The following is a 23,277-nucleotide window of genomic DNA, read 5'->3' on the forward strand; positions in this document are numbered from 1 at the left end:
AAAAACAATGCACTTAATTTTATATTTTTCTTTCTGAATTTCTCGATAAGAAGCATTTGGCCTAGGGTGCCGTGATTCAAAAAAGTTTGGGAACCACTGCTCTAACCTATTGGCCCACCTAAGTCCCCTACATTACGCATCACACCTCCTATATAAAGGGCCACTGGCACCATTTTAATCTTTGATAGGGAGTAAGGAGCAAGGAGAGGAGAGGAGGTATTGGAGCAGAGGAAGAGTGGCAGCAAGTGGTGGTGGCAGAGGGAGCAGTGGCCCACAGACAGGCAGCAGCAGCGCAAGAGGAGCCAGGGGCAGAGTCAGCAGAGGAATGCTGACTCCCAGCACATTTAAAGGGAGGAGAGGAGAGGCAGCAGTGTGGCCACAGCAAGGTCAGGCCCAGCCCAGACCCTGGAGGAGCAGGCCCTGCAGGAGGAGGTGGAAGATCCTCTTGCATTCCCATCCCATACCCTGACACAGGACGTCTTCACTACCCAGTCCCAGGAGGAACTGCAGGAGGCCCACATATCAGAGGTCGACTCTGCAGAGGGGGATGAAGATGGAGGTGAGGAGGAGGCTGACATTGCCCTGGAGTAGGAGGGGGACATGACCATAGATAAGCTGGAGGATGAGGTACAATGTTGCCGCACACAAAGTGGCTGGAAGGTCAGGTTTTCATATGAAGAAAATGCCAGACTAGTAAGGGCAATGATCCCTGTATATGACCGGCTGTTGGGCAAAAATCACCATCGAACCACTGCACAGCACAAGAGGGCCATGTGGAAGGACATAACACAGGCGGTCAACGCAGTCAGCAACCATAAACGTATTGTTACAAATGTGAAGAAACGTTTTAACGATATTAAAAGGCAGCTGAAGAACAAACTGGCCACTGAGCTGAAGCAGGCTACCCAGACTGGGGTAAGAAGCCCCAAAGGTGTGTCCTACACCTCCTATGAGACCAAGTTAAAGCAGATTATCCCACCAGAGGTGCTCCCTGGCCTCCATGTGGCGGATACAGATAGGCCAGCAACGCCACCCAACGCTGGTAAGTGTGCCCACATTTCATCTACAACATACATTGTAATGTTTTTCACATGTAATGTTCTCTTGTAATGTTAGCATAACTATAGTGCTGTTGTGGAACTACATATCCCAGCAAGGTAATTCTACATTAATTGCATGCTCATAGATAGAATTTATTCATGATGCTGGGCCATGTAGTTCCACAACTGCTGGTTTTGAACACAAGGTCAGCAGTGTTTCTTACAGATTAACATGACTTTGGGCCCAAACATAGGTGTCATGTTGATATAGCTGAAACGCATACATACAGCAGATTTGCGACCAGTTTACAGGCTAAAAATTTTTTTATTACATTACTACTTTGAAATTATTAAAATCCATTATAATCAAAGGGGATAAAATAGTGTTGCCCATCACCCATATAAGTATTTATAGTTCATATATAAGAAATGCACATGCTGCTAATAAATGCTGTCCATGCAAAGGTGTCTAATGGCTGCCCATCATTTCTTTTGCAGATTATCCATCCCGAAGTGCTAACGCACCACAGCGCACCAGACAAATAGGAGGCGATCCTGAGGCTACAGGTAATGACATGAAAAAAATACACCATTACACATACAGTACACACACTCATGTCACATACACAATATCCTACATTACATTCAGCTCCTGCTGCCACATACCAACGGGAATTAATGTTTTTAGACCCAGCCATCACACTTAGTAGCAATGTAAATCTGACATTAAGTAATGGGGTACATGTGTAAGTTCATAATACCCATAGTTATGTGACATTAGCCTCATAACCCCTTAGTACCAACTCACTGCACATATATTGCACTATTATGATTCATTAATTACCAATTTATCTGTATCCACGGAACATCACAACTAGGGCAACAACCCACTGAATCTTCAGAAATGATGCTAGACGAAATGGAAATCATTCTTGAACCAGTCGAGACCTTTGCACCTGTGGAAGAAGTCATAACAACATCACAGACTGCTAAGGAAACAACTGTGGTGACACCCAACTTACCCCCACCCACACAAGCACCCCACACACCAACTACCGCAGCTGAATTAGCTAACCCTTTACATAGTTTTAAAAGTAAGCAGATTGAGTTTATGGCCATGCAAAGCCATCAAATAGGAAACATACAAGGGTACATCTGAAACTTGTTTCAGCAAGTCAAAAAATTGTCCACCAGTGTACGTGTTCCTGTGGGCACTCAAGTCCGCATGGCTACTACCCTTGACACCCGTTTGGCAGAGATGATTAATGGGTACTTATGTATTATCTGGGCTGCCGATTTTTTGATTGTATGCCTTAACTTAAGGCATACAATCAGATGCGATGCGATGAGATATCGCATCGCATCGCATACGACCATATCGCATGCGATGACCCAATTTTTCCATAGGATTCAATGTAAAAATGGACTGAGTCCATTTTAACATGAAATTCAATGGGAAAAAGGGGTCCTTTTCATACCCCTACTATCCAAGTGGGCATGGAGTTGGATATAAACCTGTGGCGAGCGTAGCGAGCCACCGAGCCCGAAGCGTGGCGAGCGAAGCAAGCCCCGCGAGGGGACGGTATTCTGTGTCCCCTCGCGGGGCTCGCTACGCTCACCACGCTTCGGGCTCGGTGGCTCGCTATGCTCGCCACAGGTTTATATCCGACTCCATGCCCACTTGGATAGTAGGGGTATGAAAAGGACCCCTTTTCCCATTGAATTCATGTTAAAATGGACTCAGTCCATTTTAACATTGAATCCGCATGCGCAGACGGCTAAAAAACGCCATCCGGAAGAATTCGGGAAAGTACGCACAGACCAGAATAATGCCCACTGTGTAACATCTGCTATATTGAGACAAAAGACAGAGGAGATAGGTATCGAAAGGGAAGTAAGGGGGAGGGGGGAAGGGTAGTAAGGATGACTAGTATACATATCTGAATATTCATGACCTTAAATTGCAGCTCTAAGCCATATGAAGTTCTAAGTTGGAGAAAATGTTTTATTTCGTAGCATCATCCAATGTATTTATAGATAATGACCATTTCGAGTAAAATTTAAGAACTCCGTTATGTAGATCCAGTCTAGCATATTTTCTTTCAAAAAATAGGAATTGTGTTAGTTTATGTTTAATAGATATCAACTGTGGAGCAGCTTTCTTTGTCCAGAATATTAAAATACATTTTCTTCCCACGTAATAATCATCAATAAGAGAGATAGAGCTGGTTTGCCAATACCACTGATGTTCCAGTTCTTAAAATTACAATTTTGCACCAGAATCTTTTTAATTTATAACAATCCCACATACAATGAGAGAAGTTGGCAACTGCATTTGATGCATTGGCCAATTTCTTCCGGAACCATATGTCGACGCTGATGAGGTGTAATATAAGCATGGTGTATGGTACGTATGCAAACATCTTGGAGGTATGAAGATTTAAGAGACTTCATAGAAATCTCAATTAATGGCGTAACGTCATCCGAAGTCGTATCAGAATTCAGATCAATTCTCCATTTTTCCAACAAGAGCGACCATCTAAAATCAGCTGGTACAGACATTTTAATTTATAAACATTTTTACATACATAATGCAGTAATGTGTCTACAGAAGTCACTTGAGAAAGTAAAATCTTTGAGGGAGTGTATTTAAAGGGATTTTTTTGTAGATAGAAAATGTCTTACTTGCAAATACATGTATAGGTGGGTGTTAGGCAGGTTGTATTTCTGGGATAAGCAGAGCCCAACACCACCCACCCTAGTGTCTGCAGTTTTTTCACCTCTGGTGCTAGTAAGAGAGTCTCTTGGAGGCATATAATGCTTGCAGAGCCGGCCCTAGCCTAAATGACGCCCTAGGCAAGATTTTTGCTGGTGCCCCCTAGCACCGCCACTGGTTCCGCCTCTGACCCTGCTCCCCTTTCCCAGCACCATCAACCCTCATCATAGCAGTCATCATTTTGGTGCTCCTACCCGCAATATTTTAAATAAAAAACAGTGCAAACATTTGGTGCGCAGCCCAAACAGGGGTGTGTTCTTGCTGGGAAGGGGCATGGCCACACAATGTTACGCCCAATTCAATTTATGCCACACATTAGTGCAACTTTATTCACATTATATCATGCGATGGTGTACCTTATTCATGTTACATCACACATTAGTACCACTTTACCTTATATACATTACTCCTCACATTATTCACATTATACCCTTAGAAAAAAATCCTGAGAAAATATTGTATTTTAACCACCTCCATGGCAACACTGCAACCCAGCACAAAGCAGTGTGTGCTGGGCAGAGGAGAAGAGCTGCAGCTGCTGCTGTCACTTAAGGGGAGGGGGCCCGTGGCCCCCACTGGGCCCTCCCATCAGACTTTGGCCTGGGTAATTTGTACCCCCCTACCCCTTTCACATGACACATGACACACACCCTACCCCTTACACATGACAAACATTATTAATGTCCTTATAACCATAATGCCTCTTACACATTATGCCAACCTTTATTAATGCCCTTCATACACATGACACACATAATGCCCCTTACACATATGTTGCACATTATTAATGCCCTTATACACATGACACACATAATGCCCATTACACATATGTTGCACATTATTAATGCATTTATACATGACACACTTAATGCCCCTTACACATATGCCGAACACTATTGCACAACCAACCCACCCGCAGACAGCACTTGCACAGCCACTAACACTGTGACCTCTGCCTCTGCTTGGATATAGATGTTTCCTCATACATCTTGTCTCAATAGGCCATGCAGCTCCTGGCCAGTTCTGGTAACGTTGGGTGCCTATTTTGGTGAAAATTTGTCTTATTTGCATTGTTATGACCAGCACACACAAGGAGCTTCCGATGATTAAAATGATGTGTGGCATGCCTATATTTTGTGTGCGACTGTGGCTGTACCTGCATATGGAATGCTATGTTACAGTGATTTCCATGAATACACTATTTCATATGCAGATACAGCCTCACTCACACACAGAATATGGGCATGCTGCATATCATTTTAATCAGCAGAAGCTGCTGATGCCCCTAGGCTTTCCAAATGCCCTAAGCAATTTTCTAGTTTGCCTATGCCTAATGCCGGCCCTGAATGCTTGTTGAGATAAGTAAGAAGTTTCCTCCTCTTCGCTGGGGTATGGATCCCTCTTATGTTTAATGAACTTATTTTATATGACATTAATATAGCAAGAATGATGGTAAGATCCACTAGTCATAACCTTGGGAGGGTAGGGATGGACTGGGAAAGTACAAATGGGAAACTCAAGACACAAAGACAGAGTAACACACATAATTAACCATTGAGCAGCAACAAGAGCAATAAAAGTGAACTTCCAGAATAGGTTCCTCCTGCACTCTTTAAGGGAGTACAAGGTGAACCCAGGGTACAGAATTTGAATTTAAACGGCAGAGTTCCATCCTGCCACCCCAGCCCACTATAACAATCAATATGTTTGAAGTGTCAGAATCTATTAGACAATATACAACTACATCATCTGTTATTGTAGTCCAATGTAATAAACTTTCCAGCGACATATACATAATGTCACCCGAGGAGAACAAAGTCTAATCAGAAGCTTTCCAAATTATTGAGAGCATACAAAAGTATCAAATAGCAATCAGTACTTGACCATATTTTATCCAAACCGATAAACCTATATCACCCATTCGGGTTATCAGTAATGTCCGCTGCTGTATATTGGGGGTTTTCTTTAGCAAGAAACTTAGCTGCTTCTTCTGGAAAAGAAAAGTCTCTATAATTGTAGCTGAGAAAATTCTCAAGCGTGCAGGATACATAAGATACAATTTGCGGTTATCCTGCGCTAGGGTTGTGCATATCGGAGCAAAGGAGTGTCTGGCTTTCGAAAGTTCAATAGAAAAGTCCTGAAAAACTCGGAGGGTGTGGGACTCCCATTTCATTGGGTTAATCTTATGCGACACAGCCCAAATGGCCTGTCTATGTAAGAAATGTAGCACCTTAAAGATGACCAGTCTTGGTCTAGATTGTGTTTGTGGGTTAAATGGGCCCAGCCTATGTACTCTTTCAAGTACTAGATCCGTACACTGAGGAGTAATCTGAAGAAGGGCTGGGAGCGTATTTTTTTATAAAGTGCTCCTGTTGTGGACCTTTAATGGATTCCGGGATCTCTGTAACTCTAAGGGTATTACGCCTGGCTCTATTTTCAGCATTTTCCAGGCCTTCTCTAAGGCGTTTATTGTCGCTCTCTAGTTCCCGGACAGCTCCCTGAAGTGCATGTATATCGTCAGTATAAACCTCTATTTGCCTTTCTGTCGCTGATATGCAGCTTGATAATTTAGATATTTCCTCTGTTATATCATTTACAGCTTTTTGCAGTAATGGCTGCATTGTAGTTAATAGCTGAGATAATGTCAGCATAAAAAAGTGGAGCCGCACCCGCCCTGAGCCCAGTATAAGAAGTTTCAGCGCTGGTACCTATAATTGGCTTCTTATGCGCTGGGGTTCCTTGTGCAGCGTCTTCAGCGGGCACCATGTTCTGTTCCCCCTTTCCGTATTTCTTGTCGTTGTCGCTGCGGAGGGGTTTTGGACTCCACAGGACAAAGGAACTTCTCCATGTCTGCGGAGAGACGTCTGGGGAAATGGGAGCGGTGTCTTCGTTCTGCTGACAGTTTTGCCGGTATGTGGAGCTGAGGTGTACAGCGGAGCTATGAAGGAGGTTGCTCACTCCTTAATCCCGGAACTAGAAGCCTACTAACAGGCCTATACTTAGGACACACGGGCATGTACTGAGGCTCGAACAAAATAAATTCCATACTGAATTAAGAAGAAGATTTTTCTCCATTAGAGCAGTAAAATTCTGGAACTCATTTTACTGGGGGTGATTACAGCAACTACTGTTAATGAATTTAAATCAAAACTGGATGCATTTTTGGCCACTAAGGGAATCCTATAGATATGACTTATGAAACCTACAGTAAGTAATTTTGGGGTTTGAATTGAAACGTAACCAACTTCACTTATACATTTTGTTTGTGATGAATGTAAATGGTTTCATCATCCCGAACATGTTCTGTGGTTGGTGGTGCGAACATGTTCTGTGGTTGGTGGTGCGAACATGTTCTGTGGTTGGTGGTGCGAACATGTTCTGTGGTTGGTGGTGCTCCCAGAGTCAGAAAAAACATGTATTTGCAAGAAGAAAAAGAAGACTCTTTTTTGGGGCACTCAGGAAAGAAAAGAGAAACCCATGGTGTGTTTCCTCAACACGCATGCAAAGAAACAGTATATAAAATATATATTTTAATGTCAATTGTTAAAATAATGGATATAAACACAAAATACGTAAATTTACAGTATTAAAAAACAAATGAACTCCACTATTTGCTAAATTGCTTTGAGAGTTTGAGACCCAGGTCAATCCAATCAATTATGCACTAATTAGACAATAATGCAGTGAGAACATTCAATGCTATATTTTTATATTATAAATAAGCTTCAATAGCGTAACCCTCCTAAAGTGCTGGCGGATAATGCAATTATATTTACAATGATTCTATTTCAACCATAATAATTTAATAATTGGGCTGAATTGTTCCGGTATAACAATGGGATAGAACCAATAGATTCAGAAAACACAGTTCTGGATTGCAGTCTCTGCGCACAGATCACAGCATACTGTAGTATTATTCCAATGGGATGTCAGTAAAACTGTCAAAATTGACTATAATGAAGAAGGTTTTTCAAAGGCAAAACCTTTACAATGTGTTTAAATAGTATCAATGTTTTTGCTACATTTGTAACAGACTTATTCCTGAACACATGATAGTAACATTTGTAACTAGATTACTGCAGTGTACCTTTAATCAACACATTAAAGTTGATGGGACACCATTATCTCATTCCTGATACAATACAAATGCAAGGTTAAATCTGATAACGTATTTCAAAGATTTCTAAACAGGTAGATTTGCATGTAAATATGTGCAGTAAAATAAGTAAAGGTTTGACAGTCCTAAAATGCCTAGGTTCAAAAAGACAATCAGGAAAAAACTGTTTACTATTGCCACCAACAGCCTCTGTCACGGCTGTGGTAATTCTAATGAATTCAAAAGAGTACAGAGGTATAGATAGAAAAGTGTGTTCCTCTGTTAAGGCCCCCATACACTAGGGCGACTTGTCCTTAGGACAAGTCGCCCCCGACTTCCCCCTGAGCTTCCCGGCTGCTCCCCGGGGGAGCTTGATTAGATTGGTACTTGATGTGCCATTTTTTACATGTGATAAATCGTCTCGATTTATCACATGTAAAAAACCCGGGGAGCAGGGGGGGGGGGCTACAGAGGTTGGAGCAGGGGGGCTGGGGACGCTGCGGGGGACACGTCTGTGTGAGGCGGTAGAGGGAGCAGGGGGGGCTGGGGACGCTGCGGGGGACACAGGCGGCATAGAGCCGGGCAGGGGGAGCCGGCCGGGAGCTGTCAGTAATGAATAAAAAAAAAAAGCCCATACAATGAATGGGCAGCCTGTGATTGGCTGCTGAGCGCTCTCTCAGCCAATTGCTGACTGGCTGAGAGAGCGCTCAGCCAATCACAGGCCGCCCATTCATTGTATGGGCTTTTTTTTTTTATTCATTACTGACAGCTCCCGGCCGGCTCCCCCTGCCCGGCTCTATGCCGCCTGTGTCCCCCGCAGCGTCCCCAGCCCCCCCTGCTCCCTCCACCGCCGCGCCGCCTCACTAGGTCCCAAGTCGGGTGGTCGGACGTGCAGCAGGTCCGACCACCCGACGCAGATCCGATGCGCACGGGACCGCGCATCGGATCTGAGGGGACATCAAAACTAGCCGATTTTGGTCCGATTTCGGCCAGATCCGACTGATCTGGCTGAAATCTGACCAAAATCGGCTAGTGTATGGGGGCCTTTAGAGAGGATATGAGGTGACATTTAATAGGATGCGATTTTAACGCACTTTTGTAAATCGCACCATATCGCCGCTAATCGCACTTTTTAAACTCGCATTTTTCCCTTGTAATTCACATATTTAATGGTATGCGAATTTGCGGCTAAAAAGTGAGATGAATTGCGAATAGATTTAATGTGGTGCGATATTATGACACATAAAAGTGCGATTTCTTCCGCCGGTCATGTGTGAGTTTAGGGCCAACCGGAGTGCAAATGACAACACTGTCTCCGCATGACAAATAACCCTCTAACCCAGTGGTTCCCAAACTGTGTGCCTAGGCACCCTGGGCTGCCTCAGGACACTTGCAGGGGTGCTTTGGGTTGGTGGACCAAGATCAATTCATATTATTTATGGTCAATGTACCAGGTAAAACCAGAGCTTGTTGCTGCCAAGCATAATATATGTGGACAAACAGAAGCAAATTCTGTCCCTCAGCAGATAACTGTGACATGTAAAAACAATGCACTTAATTTTATATTTTTCTTTCTGAATTTCTCGATAAGAAGCATTTGGCCTAGGGTGCCGTGATTCAAAAAAGTTTGGGAACCACTGCTCTAACCTATTGGCCCACCTAAGTCCCCTACATTACGCATCACACCTCCTATATAAAGGGCCACTGGCACCATTTTAATCTTTGATAGGGAGTAAGGAGCAAGGAGAGGAGAGGAGGTATTGGAGCAGAGGAAGAGTGGCAGCAAGTGGTGGTGGAAGAGGGAGCAGTGGCCCACAGACAGGCAGCAGCAGCGCAAGAGGAGCCAGGGGCAGAGTCAGCAGAGGAATGCTGACTCCCAGCACATTTAAAGGGAGGAGAGGAGAGGCAGCAGTGTGGCCACAGCAAGGTCAGGCCCAGCCCAGACCCTGGAGGAGCAGGCCCTGCAGGAGGAGGTGGAAGATCCTCTTGCATTCCCATCCCATACCCTGACACAGGACGTCTTCACTACCCAGTCCCAGGAGGAACTGCAGGAGGCCCACATATCAGAGGTCGACTCTGCAGAGGGGGATGAAGATGGAGGTGAGGAGGAGGCTGACATTGCCCTGGAGTAGGAGGGGGACATGACCATAGATAAGCTGGAGGATGAGGTACAATGTTGCCGCACACAAAGTGGCTGGAAGGTCAGGTTTTCATATGAAGAAAATGCCAGACTAGTAAGGGCAATGATCCCTGTATATGACCGGCTGTTGGGCAAAAATCACCATCGAACCACTGCACAGCACAAGAGGGCCATGTGGAAGGACATAACACAGGCGGTCAACGCAGTCAGCAACCATAAACGTATTGTTACAAATGTGAAGAAACGTTTTAACGATATTAAAAGGCAGCTGAAGAACAAACTGGCCACTGAGCTGAAGCAGGCTACCCAGACTGGGGTAAGAAGCCCCAAAGGTGTGTCCTACACCTCCTATGAGACCAAGTTAAAGCAGATTATCCCACCAGAGGTGCTCCCTGGCCTCCATGTGGCGGATACAGATAGGCCAGCAACGCCACCCAACGCTGGTAAGTGTGCCCACATTTCATCTACAACATACATTGTAATGTTTTTCACATGTAATGTTCTCTTGTAATGTTAGCATAACTATAGTGCTGTTGTGGAACTACATATCCCAGCAAGGTAATTCTACATTAATTGCATGCTCATAGATAGAATTTATTCATGATGCTGGGCCATGTAGTTCCACAACTGCTGGTTTTGAACACAAGGTCAGCAGTGTTTCTTACAGATTAACATGACTTTGGGCCCAAACATAGGTGTCATGTTGATATAGCTGAAACGCATACATACAGCAGATTTGCGACCAGTTTACAGGCTAAAATTTTTTTTATTACATTACTACTTTGAAATTATTAAAATCCATTATAATCAAAGGGGATAAAATAGTGTTGCCCATCACCCATATAAGTATTTATAGTTCATATATAAGAAATGCACATGCTGCTAATAAATGCTGTCCATGCAAAGGTGTCTAATGGCTGCCCATCATTTCTTTTGCAGATTATCCATCCCGAAGTGCTAACGCACCACAGCGCACCAGACAAATAGGAGGCGATCCTGAGGCTACAGGTAATGACATGAAAAAAATACACCATTACACATACAGTACACACACTCATGTCACATACACAATATCATACATTACATTCAGCTCCTGCTGCCACATACCAACGGGAATTAATGTTTTTAGACCCAGCCATCACACTTAGTAGCAATGTAAATCTGACATTAAGTAATGGGGTACATGTGTAAGTTCATAATACCCATAGTTATGTGACATTAGCCTCATAACCCCTTAGTACCAACTCACTGCACATATATTGCACTATTATGATTCATTAATTACCAATTTATCTGTATCCACGGAACATCACAACTAGGGCAACAACCCACTGAATCTTCAGAAATGATGCTAGACGAAATGGAAATCATTCTTGAACCAGTCGAGACCTTTGCACCTGTGGAAGAAGTCATAACAACATCACAGACTGCTAAGGAAACAACTGTGGTGACACCCAACTTACCCCCACCCACACAAGCACCCCACACACCAACTACCGCAGCTGAATTAGCTAACCCTTTACATAGTTTTAAAAGTAAGCAGATTGAGTTTATGGCCATGCAAAGCCATCAAATAGGAAACATACAAGGGTACATCTGAAACTTGTTTCAGCAAGTCAAAAAATTGTCCACCAGTGTACGTGTTCCTGTGGGCACTCAAGTCCGCATGGCTACTACCCTTGACACCCGTTTGGCAGAGATGATTAATGGGTACTTATGTATTATCTGGGCTGCCGATTTTTTGATTGTATGCCTTAACTTAAGGCATACAATCAGATGCGATGCGATGAGATATCGCATCGCATCGCATACGACCATATCGCATGCGATGACCCAATTTTTCCATAGGATTCAATGTAAAAATGGACTGAGTCCATTTTAACATGAAATTCAATGGGAAAAAGGGGTCCTTTTCATACCCCTACTATCCAAGTGGGCATGGAGTTGGATATAAACCTGTGGCGAGCGTAGCGAGCCACCGAGCCCGAAGCGTGGCGAGCGAAGCAAGCCCCGCGAGGGGACGGTATTCTGTGTCCCCTCGCGGGGCTCGCTACGCTCACCACGCTTCGGGCTCGGTGGCTCGCTATGCTCGCCACAGGTTTATATCCGACTCCATGCCCACTTGGATAGTAGGGGTATGAAAAGGACCCCTTTTCCCATTGAATTCATGTTAAAATGGACTCAGTCCATTTTAACATTGAATCCTATGGAAAAATCGGGTCCATCGCATCGCATCGCATGCGATATGGTCGGATGCGATGCGATGGACCCGATTTCAAAATCGGCAGCCCAGTTAGTACATAAGTACCGATTAATGCCCTACGGGAGCACAATACTCGTATTGCCACGAGTACTGAAACTTTTGTTGGCCTAAATCAAGCCAGTACTGCACAGACCAATGCCTTAATTGCTATGCAGGGTCAAATCAACCATATGGAGCATAATTTATTAGGGGCAGCTACATCTACTGTAAGTAGTGTCTCTAGTACCCCAGTGAGTGGCTCACCCACTCACCCCCGCCCCCCCCCCCCCCCCCGCCCCCACCCCGTCGCAGTGTTAGGACCGGGGGTGGGCTGGAGGCAGGTGCCAAGGAAGGATGTGCACGTGCTGACGCAACAAAAAAATGATTTTTGGTTTCCCTGATTTCAATTGATGTTAATAAGCATTTCTTATTTGTTGTTTCACAGACATGGAAAATGTGTGGCCCACTCAAAGGTGGCTATTTCAGAAATACATGAGTAAAAATTTATACACACATACCAAGGTCTCTGTGTATTATTGAATACGAACGATTTATAATAATTCTTACATGGTGTAATGGTCTATGTTAATGTATAGGTATGGGTGTACATCGCTCTTGTGAGGTTATCTTGTAAATGGAATAGGTCAACAATAGTGGTGTTAAACTCATGGCCCTCCAGTTGTTGTGGTAGTGCACATTCCACCATGCTCTGGCACTAATTTGATAGAAAGTATTGCTTAAAGTGTGTGAGGGCATGCTGGGTGGTGTATTCCCATCACAGCTGGAGACCCATGAATTTAAAACCACTGTTGTACAAGATGTGAATAATGTACTTACCAGCATGACCTGAGCAAGGGATAGCTCAGCTTCACCAGCGTCGCCTGTAGGCCTCTGACTACTCCCCTAAATATTGGAGAATATATATGATATTTGGTATATTGTATGTGAGGACACTTACAGCAAAGGTACATGTTAGTTTAAAATGCACATGTCATTACCTGAGAAGTAGCGCCTGTTGATGTCTGTACGCATCAAATTCCACCTCTGCGTACCCCTCACTACCATAGGTGGGGTCGTTTGTGCTTCCTTCCTCTTCCTGCGCAGCTCCTCCAAATGGGCAAAATCACCAACTGCCAACTCCAAACCAAAATGTCCTAATGTCTAAAAGTGTAACAGGTGTCTTTAATAATGTTGGGGTATATTTAGGGGAGTTTATGACTAAAAATGAGGACACCTGTGAGCAAATTAACCATTTGTGCACTTGACCAAAGTTAGTTCTGGGCCAATTCGCCCATCAGAACCTGGTCTGAAAAAAGTGTGATTTTTAGACACCTCACAAGTGCGATTTCCGTTTTCGCATCACATTAAATAAGCGATTTGTATATTTTTCTGTGCGAAAACATCTGGATGCGATAAAAATGTGATTATTTAACGCACTTTCAAAATGTCCAAGTTTACACCACAAAAATGCGAATTACGGCCCGTTGCGCATCCTATTAAATAGACGATTTACTCAAAAAAATGCGATAACGCCATTTTGTTGACTAATTATCGCAAAAAATGCAAAATTGCATCCTATTAAATGTCATCTGTGGTGTCCTGATATCGTGTGACATTGCAGGGCACCACCCCTACAATGCAGGGATGAGAGAGATCACGAAATTGAAGAGAGGAGAAGAATTGTTGATTTTTTAATTATAACAAATATCAGTAAGTGCAGCAAAACTGAAATTGAATATTAGTTATATTTCCACTTATTCTGTGGGCACGGAGGTATGATTTTATCACAAAAAAAACAACAAAACAACAACAAATGGTTCTATCCCATTGTTATACCGGTGCAATTCAGCCCAATTATTAAATTATTATGGTTGACATGGAATCATTGTAAATATAATTGCATTATCCACCAGCACTTTAGAAGGATTACGCTATTGAAGCTTATATATAATATAAAAATATAGCATTGAATGTTCTCACTGCATTATTGTCTAATTAGTGCATAATTGATTGGATTGACCTCGGTCTCAAACTCCCAAAGCAATTTAGAAAATAGAGGAGTTCATTTGTTTTTTAATACTGTAAATTTACGTATTTTGTGCTTATATCCATTATTTTAACAATTGACATTAAAAGTTATATTTTATATACTGTTTCTTTGCATGCATGTTAAGGAAACACTCCTGGTTTCTCTTTTCTTTCCTGAGTGCCCCCAAAAAAGAGTCTTCTTTTTCTTCTTGCAAATTCAAGTCAGTAGTTACAAGTTAGATAGGTTGAACTCGATGGACTAATGTCTTTTTTCAGCCTTAATGTTAATATGTTACTATATTACTGTAGGGTTATTATATTCTTATAGGGTTATATTACTGTAGGGTTATTATATTACTTGGTACTTGTTTCCTAGCACGGCGCCACTGATTTTAATTGTATGCAATCGGGTTACAAAAACCAGGCCAATCGCATCACATGCAACCAAATTGCATGCAATGTGATTGACCCAACCGACCTGATTTTTTACATTGGAACCAATGTTAAATGGTCCCTGAGACCCGATTTTACATTGGCCCCAATGTTAAATGCCCCCCAGACCCCCTTTTTTATTCTATGCCACCCATTGTTAACGCCACGCCAGATCAACGTGAACCCGAAGCATGGCGAGCTTAGCGAGCCCGCGAGGGGCGGCGGTACACGACCTCCGACCTTTTCATACCCCCACTATCAACGTCGGCATGGAGTTGATCTTAAATAGTGTGGTGAGCGCAGCGAGCCACCGTGCCCGAAGCGTGGTGAGCGGACGTGCATTACACAGGTATTACGCGTCCCCAAGATGGGCTCGCTGCGCTCGCCCCGCTCGGTGGCTTGCTGCGCTCACCACACTATATAAAATAAACTCCACACCGACGTGGATAGTGGGGGTATGAAAAGGTCGGAGGACGCGTACCGCCGCCCCTCGCGGGCTCGCTGCGCTCGCCACGCTTCGGATTGGCGTTAATCGTGGGGTGGCGTTAACAATGGGGGGGATTTGACATAGAAATTACCCATCAGGGTAGGTATACAATCAAAAATTGGGTATGGGGGGCCATTTAACATTGGTTCCTATATAAAATCGGGCCCGTCGCATTGGTTGCATTGTATGCCATTAAAATGGCATACAATGGACCCGATTTTACATAGGAATTTAACATTACATACAATGCTTACAATGTAAAATGGGGTCGGTCGCGTCAGTCGCATCGCATGCCATTATAATGGCATGCGATGGACCCGATTTTACATTTGTCGGAAAACCTCAAAAAAAGCCAGAAATCGGGTTGGTCGGGTCCCATGGCATACCTTAAGTTAAGGTATGCCATGGGACCCGATGGGCGCCGTGCTAGGAAACAAGTACCTATTACTTTAGTGTTATTATATTATTGTAGGGTTATTATGGAAAATTATCCACCCTTAGAAGGGTAACAGACCTTCTTACTCTAGAAACTGCCTCCCCAGCAGGGGATGAAACTAGGATTTGTCACCAGGGGAAGTAATTTTTTTTCTGCTCTATCTACCCCCCCCCCCCTTCCCTTCCCATCTGCATTGCTTGCATAAATGGGTATCCCATCCAGAACCCGAGGTATGCGTCCCCCCTAGCCCCCTGGTTCTGGATGTGATACCTGCATGCATATATGGGTATCACATCCAGAACCCCAGGCATACCCCCTAGAATTCCCCCTCCGGTTCTGTCCAGTGTCACACACTTCCCTTTTATTTGAGTAGTAATATACTTGGTGCTCGGCTTCCAGAACTCATAGTGTAACTTAGCAGTGTCAGACCACCCACAGATCCCCCTTGGGCTACATTTGGCTCAAACAGAAGAAATTGGTGCCTGATTTTAATGTATGGAATCCTATTGCTACATCATTCTGTATCAGCAGGATAATAGATGATGTCCCCAGCCAGCAGAGCTCAGACTGAGTCCAGCATCGTCCACGTATGAGAGAACAAGCCTACAATGGGGAATTGTCAACATAAAATGAGATCCTGGGAATGGTGCATATGGATTGTGTTATAGCTGTAACATACATCAAACAGATTCCAAGCTGCAATATAACATCACCCCTGCTCAAAATAAAACCTCTCTCCATATGAAATATCTGTCTCATTGGCATAGATGCAGTAGAGGATTCCTTCCAATTATATCAGGAAAGATAAATAGGGACACAGCGTAGGAGAGAGCCAGGATCCTGGTATAGAGGGACATACGGCCATTAGGTCACCAACATGTTGGTGGACAGTCATTAGATTGACATGCATTTAGGTCGACATAAGTCTAGGTCGGCATGAGTCTAGGTTGACATGGGTTAGGTCAACAGGGTCATTAGGTCGACAGGGTCATTAGGTCGACAGGGACTCCCACATTAATACAGGGTAAGAGCTGTAGTAGCAGACTACCAGATTAATGCAGGGTGAGAGCTGCAGTGGCAGACTCCCCGAATAATGCAGGGTGAGAGCTGCAGTGGCAGACTCCCAGATTAATGCAGGGTGAGAGCTGCAGCGGCAGACTCCCCGAATAATGCAGGGTGAGAGCTGCAGTGGCAGACTCCCAGATTAATGCAGGGTGAGAGCGGGTATCGCCTGCCTAGTGAAGTGGAATCTAGATGTGATTTGGTACTGGGGACACAATACCTTCATCAACCGTCTAAATCCCACTCCACTGATGGCGGACACTGGATGCACATCTAACACCAACATAGCTGTCAAGGCCCAAAATAATGCATGGTGAGAGCTGCAGTGGCAGACTCCCAGATTAATGCCGAGTGAGAGCTGCAGTGGCAGACTCCCATATTAATGCAGGGTGAGAGCTGCAGTGGCAGACTCCCAGATTAATGCAGGGAGAGAGCTGCAGTGTGAGAGCTGCAGTGGCAGACTCCCATATTAATGCAGGGTGAGAGCTGCAGCGGCAGACTCCCAGATTAATGCAGGGAGAGAGCTGCAGTGTGAGAGCTGCAGTGGCAGACTCCCAGATTAATGCAGAGGGCATACTACAAATGGTGGAAGGAGCCACCTCTTCACTTACAGTGATGGGAAGGTATCACAACCACCGACACCCTTGGACTTTCCTTGGGGATTTGGGATACTGTATGTCTTTAGAAGGCAGAGTTGTTTTCTGAGTTTTTTTAGTCAGTGTCAGCCTAACTCTCTTAAATTTACTATAGGGCGGGGGAGAGGAGGAGGACTTTGATCATCATGTGAAGCTGAACCACTAGTCACGCACTTAGGCCATGACCTTAGCCGTTCCTTGCCACTCCGTGTCGTAAATGGCATATTGTTTACGTTTCTCTTCCAATAATTTACATTTTTCTAATCGTTTTACCGAACTTTGGTTTCGATTTTACATGTCCTCTGCTTTCACACTGGGCATCGGCCTTGGCAGACGACGTTGATGGCATTTCATCGTCTATGTCATGACTAGTGGCAGCAGCTTCAGAACTATGAGGAAGTGGATCTTCATCTTTCCCTATTTATTTATCCTCCATATTTTGGATCTCCATTATTATTGTGGAGTTGTCACAGGACAGCACCATTGGAGTGCAATTATATACGTCAGTAGGTATGCACTAGCAGGCAGGTATTATAGATATGGCAGTACTAGGCACCAAACAGGTAGATACGGCAGTACTAGGCACCAGACAGCTAGATACGGCAGTACTAAGGACCAGATGGTAAATACGGCATTACTAGGCACCAGACAATAGATACTGCAGTACTAGGCACCAGACGGTAGATACGGCAGTACTAGGCACCAGACAGGTAGATACAGCAGTACTAGGCATCAGACAGGTAGATAGTTAGATACAGCAGTACTAGGCACCAGACAGGTAAATACGGCAGTACTAGGCAAAAGACAGGTAGATACGGCAGTGCTAGGCACCAGACGGTAGATACGGCAGTACTAGGCACCAGACGGTAGATACGGCAGTACTAGGCACCAGACAGGTAGATATGGCAGTATTAGGCACCAGACAGATAGATAGTTAGATACGGCAGTACTAGGCACCAGACAGGTAGTTAAGGCAGTACAAGGCACCAGACAGGTAGATACGGCAGTACTAGGCACCAGACAGGTAGATAGTTTATGGCAGTACTAGGCACCAGACAGGTAGATATGGCAATACTAGGCACCAGCAGAATGATATTATAATAATTATATTGCAGTAGGTAGGTACTGGTTGACAGGGCACCAGCAGCTTGGAATGTATTACAGCACTGCAGGACAGGTATTATTTATTAATTAAATATAATAGCCTAGGTAGTAGGTACAAGTAGGCAGGAGCACTGTCAGTGGCACCAGTGGAATGAGTAGGTACTGGCAACCTCTATTCACTCAGTGCAGGCACTAGCAGCACCAGTGGACTATATATATATATATATATATATATATATATAATATAATATATTATATACAGCACAGCACCAGAGGTAGCCCCCAGCACAGAAGAGACAGTAGTACTACAAGTACACAGTTAGTTACACACAGCAGAATCAGTTCACTACTTTACACTGCAGTAGTTACACAGCTGACTGTCCTCCTTGATAGGGTGATCCCACCCTAAGCAGAGAGGACAGAGTACACAGCAGCACTGAGGGAGCCCCAGCAGACAGCCCCAGCGACCACTTCAGTTAAAGTTCAAGTCCCAGCAGCAGCGCCACCAACACACCCTCTCCCAACCCTCTCCTAGACTGGAGTGAAGATGGCGGGTGCGGGAGATGCTATTTAAAAGCATTGCAGGAATCCGGCACCGGGCAATGACGTTTTGCACGCGCGGCCGGATCCGAGTCAGGCTGGAAGCTTCGAGCGCCGTGCTCGGATTGATGACGCTCGTGCTCACCTGCTCCAAAACTATCTACATTTAGTTCTGGTGCCTTGGAAATAAAGTTATAAAGTAATTAACAAGTCTTTCAATTCACTGGGAAAATGGCGCAGCAGATGATGGGCCCAATTCAGACCTGATCCATGCAAACGAATTGTTCCACCTCCACCTTGGCCCTATTACAGGTACCTTCCCATACCATTCCTGTGACATAGTGGAAGACACATCGATGTATGGGAAAGGAATTCTCCAGCCCTATACTACAAACGTCTCTGTATTACAATAAGTAATGATGCCGGGAGTCTGCCCAGAGAAGTTCAGTTGAAGAAGCACTAAATGTCAGTGCCTGAGGCATGTGAAGAGCAGCCGTGCTAAGTGTTGGCTCAGGCTGCCATACTCTTTTCTTTTCATGCCACCGGTCCAGCCAAGAGCTTCTGTGACAAGATCAATGTGGTGGGATCCAGCCCCAGTGATTGCAAGTCTACCACAGGGACCATGAGAAGCCACCTTGGAAGGTTAACAGTCAGGGAAACAGTAAGTTGGCTCAGTGGAAACTTGTGAAATGCCAACTGGTAACATGCGGCCTGGCGATCAATACACCAAATACCACAGCAACGTTAACGTTCTCTGAGATGAGAACTGGCTCATGGAAATGTTTTTGTGTCTCTGCAATTAGACATTAGCCAAAGCGAGCGTGCCCCAGAGAAGATGGCCTTGGCATAGAAGCTAATCATTTACCCCTGATTCCTGTGTGTTTCTAGCAGATCGATGGCCGGTGACTGTGAGCTGCGAAGCCTAGGCAGACTGTGCTGGGAATGAATAGATTCTTAATCATCGCAGCAAAACAAATAAAGAAAACACATTGTTAATAAGGTTCTCTCGTCCCTGGCAGCAGCACCACAATAACTGCAGCAATAACAAGGATTACTTTCCTGTTTTTGTACAGGAACAGTTACAGCGGTCGGCCAGGAAAAGTTGGAAATAACTCTATTATGCAACAACAAAAATAATTTGTAAGAGGATCGCGTGTAACCCTTTCACCGCTGGTAAATATTCAATCTAAATATGTGATTCTTATTCTCGGTCCACAGGCCCCCACATGGGTTCCAGGTCACCCAGCAGGTACGGCGAGTATTATCAGCTCTCACATGTTACACATTCACAGGAAACTGGAAAATATGGACCTGTGTGGGGTCTTGAGGACTGAGTATGTTATACTAATAAAATGCAGACATGTCACACAAAAAACCGCTGGGAGTGACGGCGAAAATATAGGCATGCCTAGGAAAATGTTAGGTATGCCAAAGGCTGTAAAGGAAGAGTGTATGTTGTCAGCTCTGGCCCGGATATGACGTTATTCATCACAGCACCATCAAGTCCTGGGTTACGTGTCGTATGCAATCACTTGTGGCCAGTGTAAAATTAATTAGATGGTGAGCCTGTTATGAAGGATTTTGGACATATTCGCACAACGAGGACACAGCCGTGCGAACAGTTATTGAGCCCAATGTACTATGCATTGGAGAGAATTAAAGTGGAGAGAGATAAAGTACCAACCAATCAGCTCACAACTCTCATGTTACAGGCTGCATTTGCAAAAACCGACAGTTGGGCGATGGTTGGTTGGTACCTTATCTCTCCAAGTCTTAGTAAATAGATCCCATTGTTTGCCATGTTTCCTGAGACTACTGTGTGGTTTTGCACTGTACTCCTAGAACAATACCTCACTTTAATGTTCTCTGATTACTCAAAGCTCGTTACCACCAAGGAGCTTCCTGACTGACTGGCTCTGATTCGAGTTAATCTAAAATAATTAACATGAACCCAAGCACAACCAGCTGAGACACTTTGGGTGACATTTAATAGAATGAGAGTTTTTCGCAATTTTTTAAATCGCACCATATCGCGGCAAATCGCACTTTTAGAACTCGCATTTTTCCCTTGTAATCCGCATATTTATTGAAACGCGAATTCGTGGGGAAAAATTGCGATATGGTGCGATTTGTGGTGATTTTAAGTCATGGAAATGTGCGCATTTTCAGTCATGAAAATGTGCACATTTCAAAACGTACGGTTTTTGGTAAAAAAAAAAAAGCGAAAAAAACAGTGGTCCCCCCTCCTGAGCATAACCAGCCCCGGGCTCAAAAAGCCGGTCCTGGTTTCATAAAATCACGGGGCAAAACAAATAGGATCTCTGGATTTTATAAAACAAGCACCAGGCTCAAGGGCCGGTCCTGGTTCCCAAAATACGGGGGCCAAAATGACTAGGGGTCCCCCGTATTTCAAGAACCAATCCGGGCCCAACCAGCCAGCATGGTAATGCCACAGCCGGGGGGGAGACTTTTTATACAAGTCCCCCCGGCCAAAGCATTCATCCCCCTGACCGGTCAGCATGGGTAGGGGACCTGGGGGAGTGGTGACCCCCCCAAAGAAGGGCCCCCCCCCCTCCAGAACTTACCTGCCGATGCTGAAGCCCGGGGCTGTCCTCGATGCCCCTGGGCGGTGGACATCGAGCTGATTTTGTGTAAAAAAAGAGATGATAAACTATTCTCTTATACCGTGGAACTAAGTCTCAAGATAGGTAAGTATCAGTATGTGTGGGCTTTGTATGTATTAAAGTTTTAATTTTAATGGGTGTCAGTGTGTTTATTTAACTATTTCTTTTACTGTGGAACTACAAGTGCCAGCAGGCCCTTTAATGCCCCGCATGCTGGGACTTGTGGTTCTCCAAATCCCAGCATGCGGGGGAGGCTTGCTGGGACTCATAGTTCCACGTTATAAGAGAATAGTTTATCATCTCTTTTTTTACACAAAATCAGCTCGATGCCCACTGCCCAGGGGCATCGAGGACAGCCCCGGGCTTCAGCATGGGCAGGTAAGTTCTGGAGGGGGGACCCCTTCTTTGGGGGGTCCACACTCCCCCAGGACCCCTGCCCATGCTGACCGGTCAGGGGAATGAATGCTTTGGCCGGGGAGACTTGTATAAAAAGTCTCCCCCTGGCTGTGGCATTACCCTGCTGGCTGGGCCCGGTGCTGGTTCTTGAAATACGGGGGACCCATAGTCATTTTGTCCCCCTGTATTTTGGGAACAAGGACCGGCCCTTGAGCCTGGTGCTGGTTTTATAAAATCCAGGGGACCCCTATTTGTTTTGCCCCGTGATTTTATGAAACCAGGACCGGCTCTTTGAGCCCGGGGCTGGTTATGCTCAGGGGGGGGAGACCCCACGCCTTTTTTCTTTTCAAATTTTTTTTTTAACTCTATTTTCACAACAGAAACATGCACAGATCACAATGATCTGTGCATGTCTCTGACCAATTCACACATCAGACCCTGGTCTGAAAAAAGTTCAATTTATAAACACCTCAAAAGTGCGATTTCAGTTTGCGCAACCCATTAAATATGCGTTTTGTATACTTTTCTGTGTGAAAACATCTGGATGCGATAAAAATGCAAATTTTTCCCACACATTGACAAACTGCGAGTTTTTTGGGGGGAAAAAGTGAAAAACGGGACTCTGTGATTTGAGGAAAAAATGCGATAACGCCATTTTGTTCACTAATTATGGCAAAAAAGCAATCTCTCATTCTATTAAATGTCACCCTTTTTTGTTGACACATGTACAACAGTTTTAAATTTATGATTTCCCAGAAAATCGGTTTTGTGTTATCGTACCCCCAACCATCCTGCTTTTGGGCCACTACGCCGTTGTCTTCCCTACGAGCCACATTGTCCTGTGGGGGATAGAGGGTGGCACTAGTGGGTGAATAGACATGATGCACAGGAGAGCCTGCAATGTGGGGAGTGTGGCACATGCCCCCCGGAGTGAGCTGAGGCCTAGGAGCAAATGTCTAGCAGTGTCCTTTATCTCTGCACGTATGACGTACCATAAGCAGAGCAGGAGGCCTGAACGCCCAAGTGTATGAGTCAGTAATAAGTCCCTTCCAGCTACCTTGCACATGCCTGTATGTAACTTGCACGCATAGCCTCAGAGGCAGGATCACTCACATGTGAAACACTTCTGCGCCATGTGGCTTGCTGCTTCCCACCTGCTCAGCGCACCAACATCTGCAGCTACCCGCTGTAAATCCTGGCAAATCAGTGACATATTGGCAGGGCCTGATTGACAGATGG

This window comes from Crinia signifera, chromosome 12, assembly GCF_055691185.1.
Source record: "Crinia signifera chromosome 12, ASM5569118v1, whole genome shotgun sequence".
Taxonomy (NCBI): domain Eukaryota; kingdom Metazoa; phylum Chordata; class Amphibia; order Anura; family Myobatrachidae; genus Crinia; species Crinia signifera.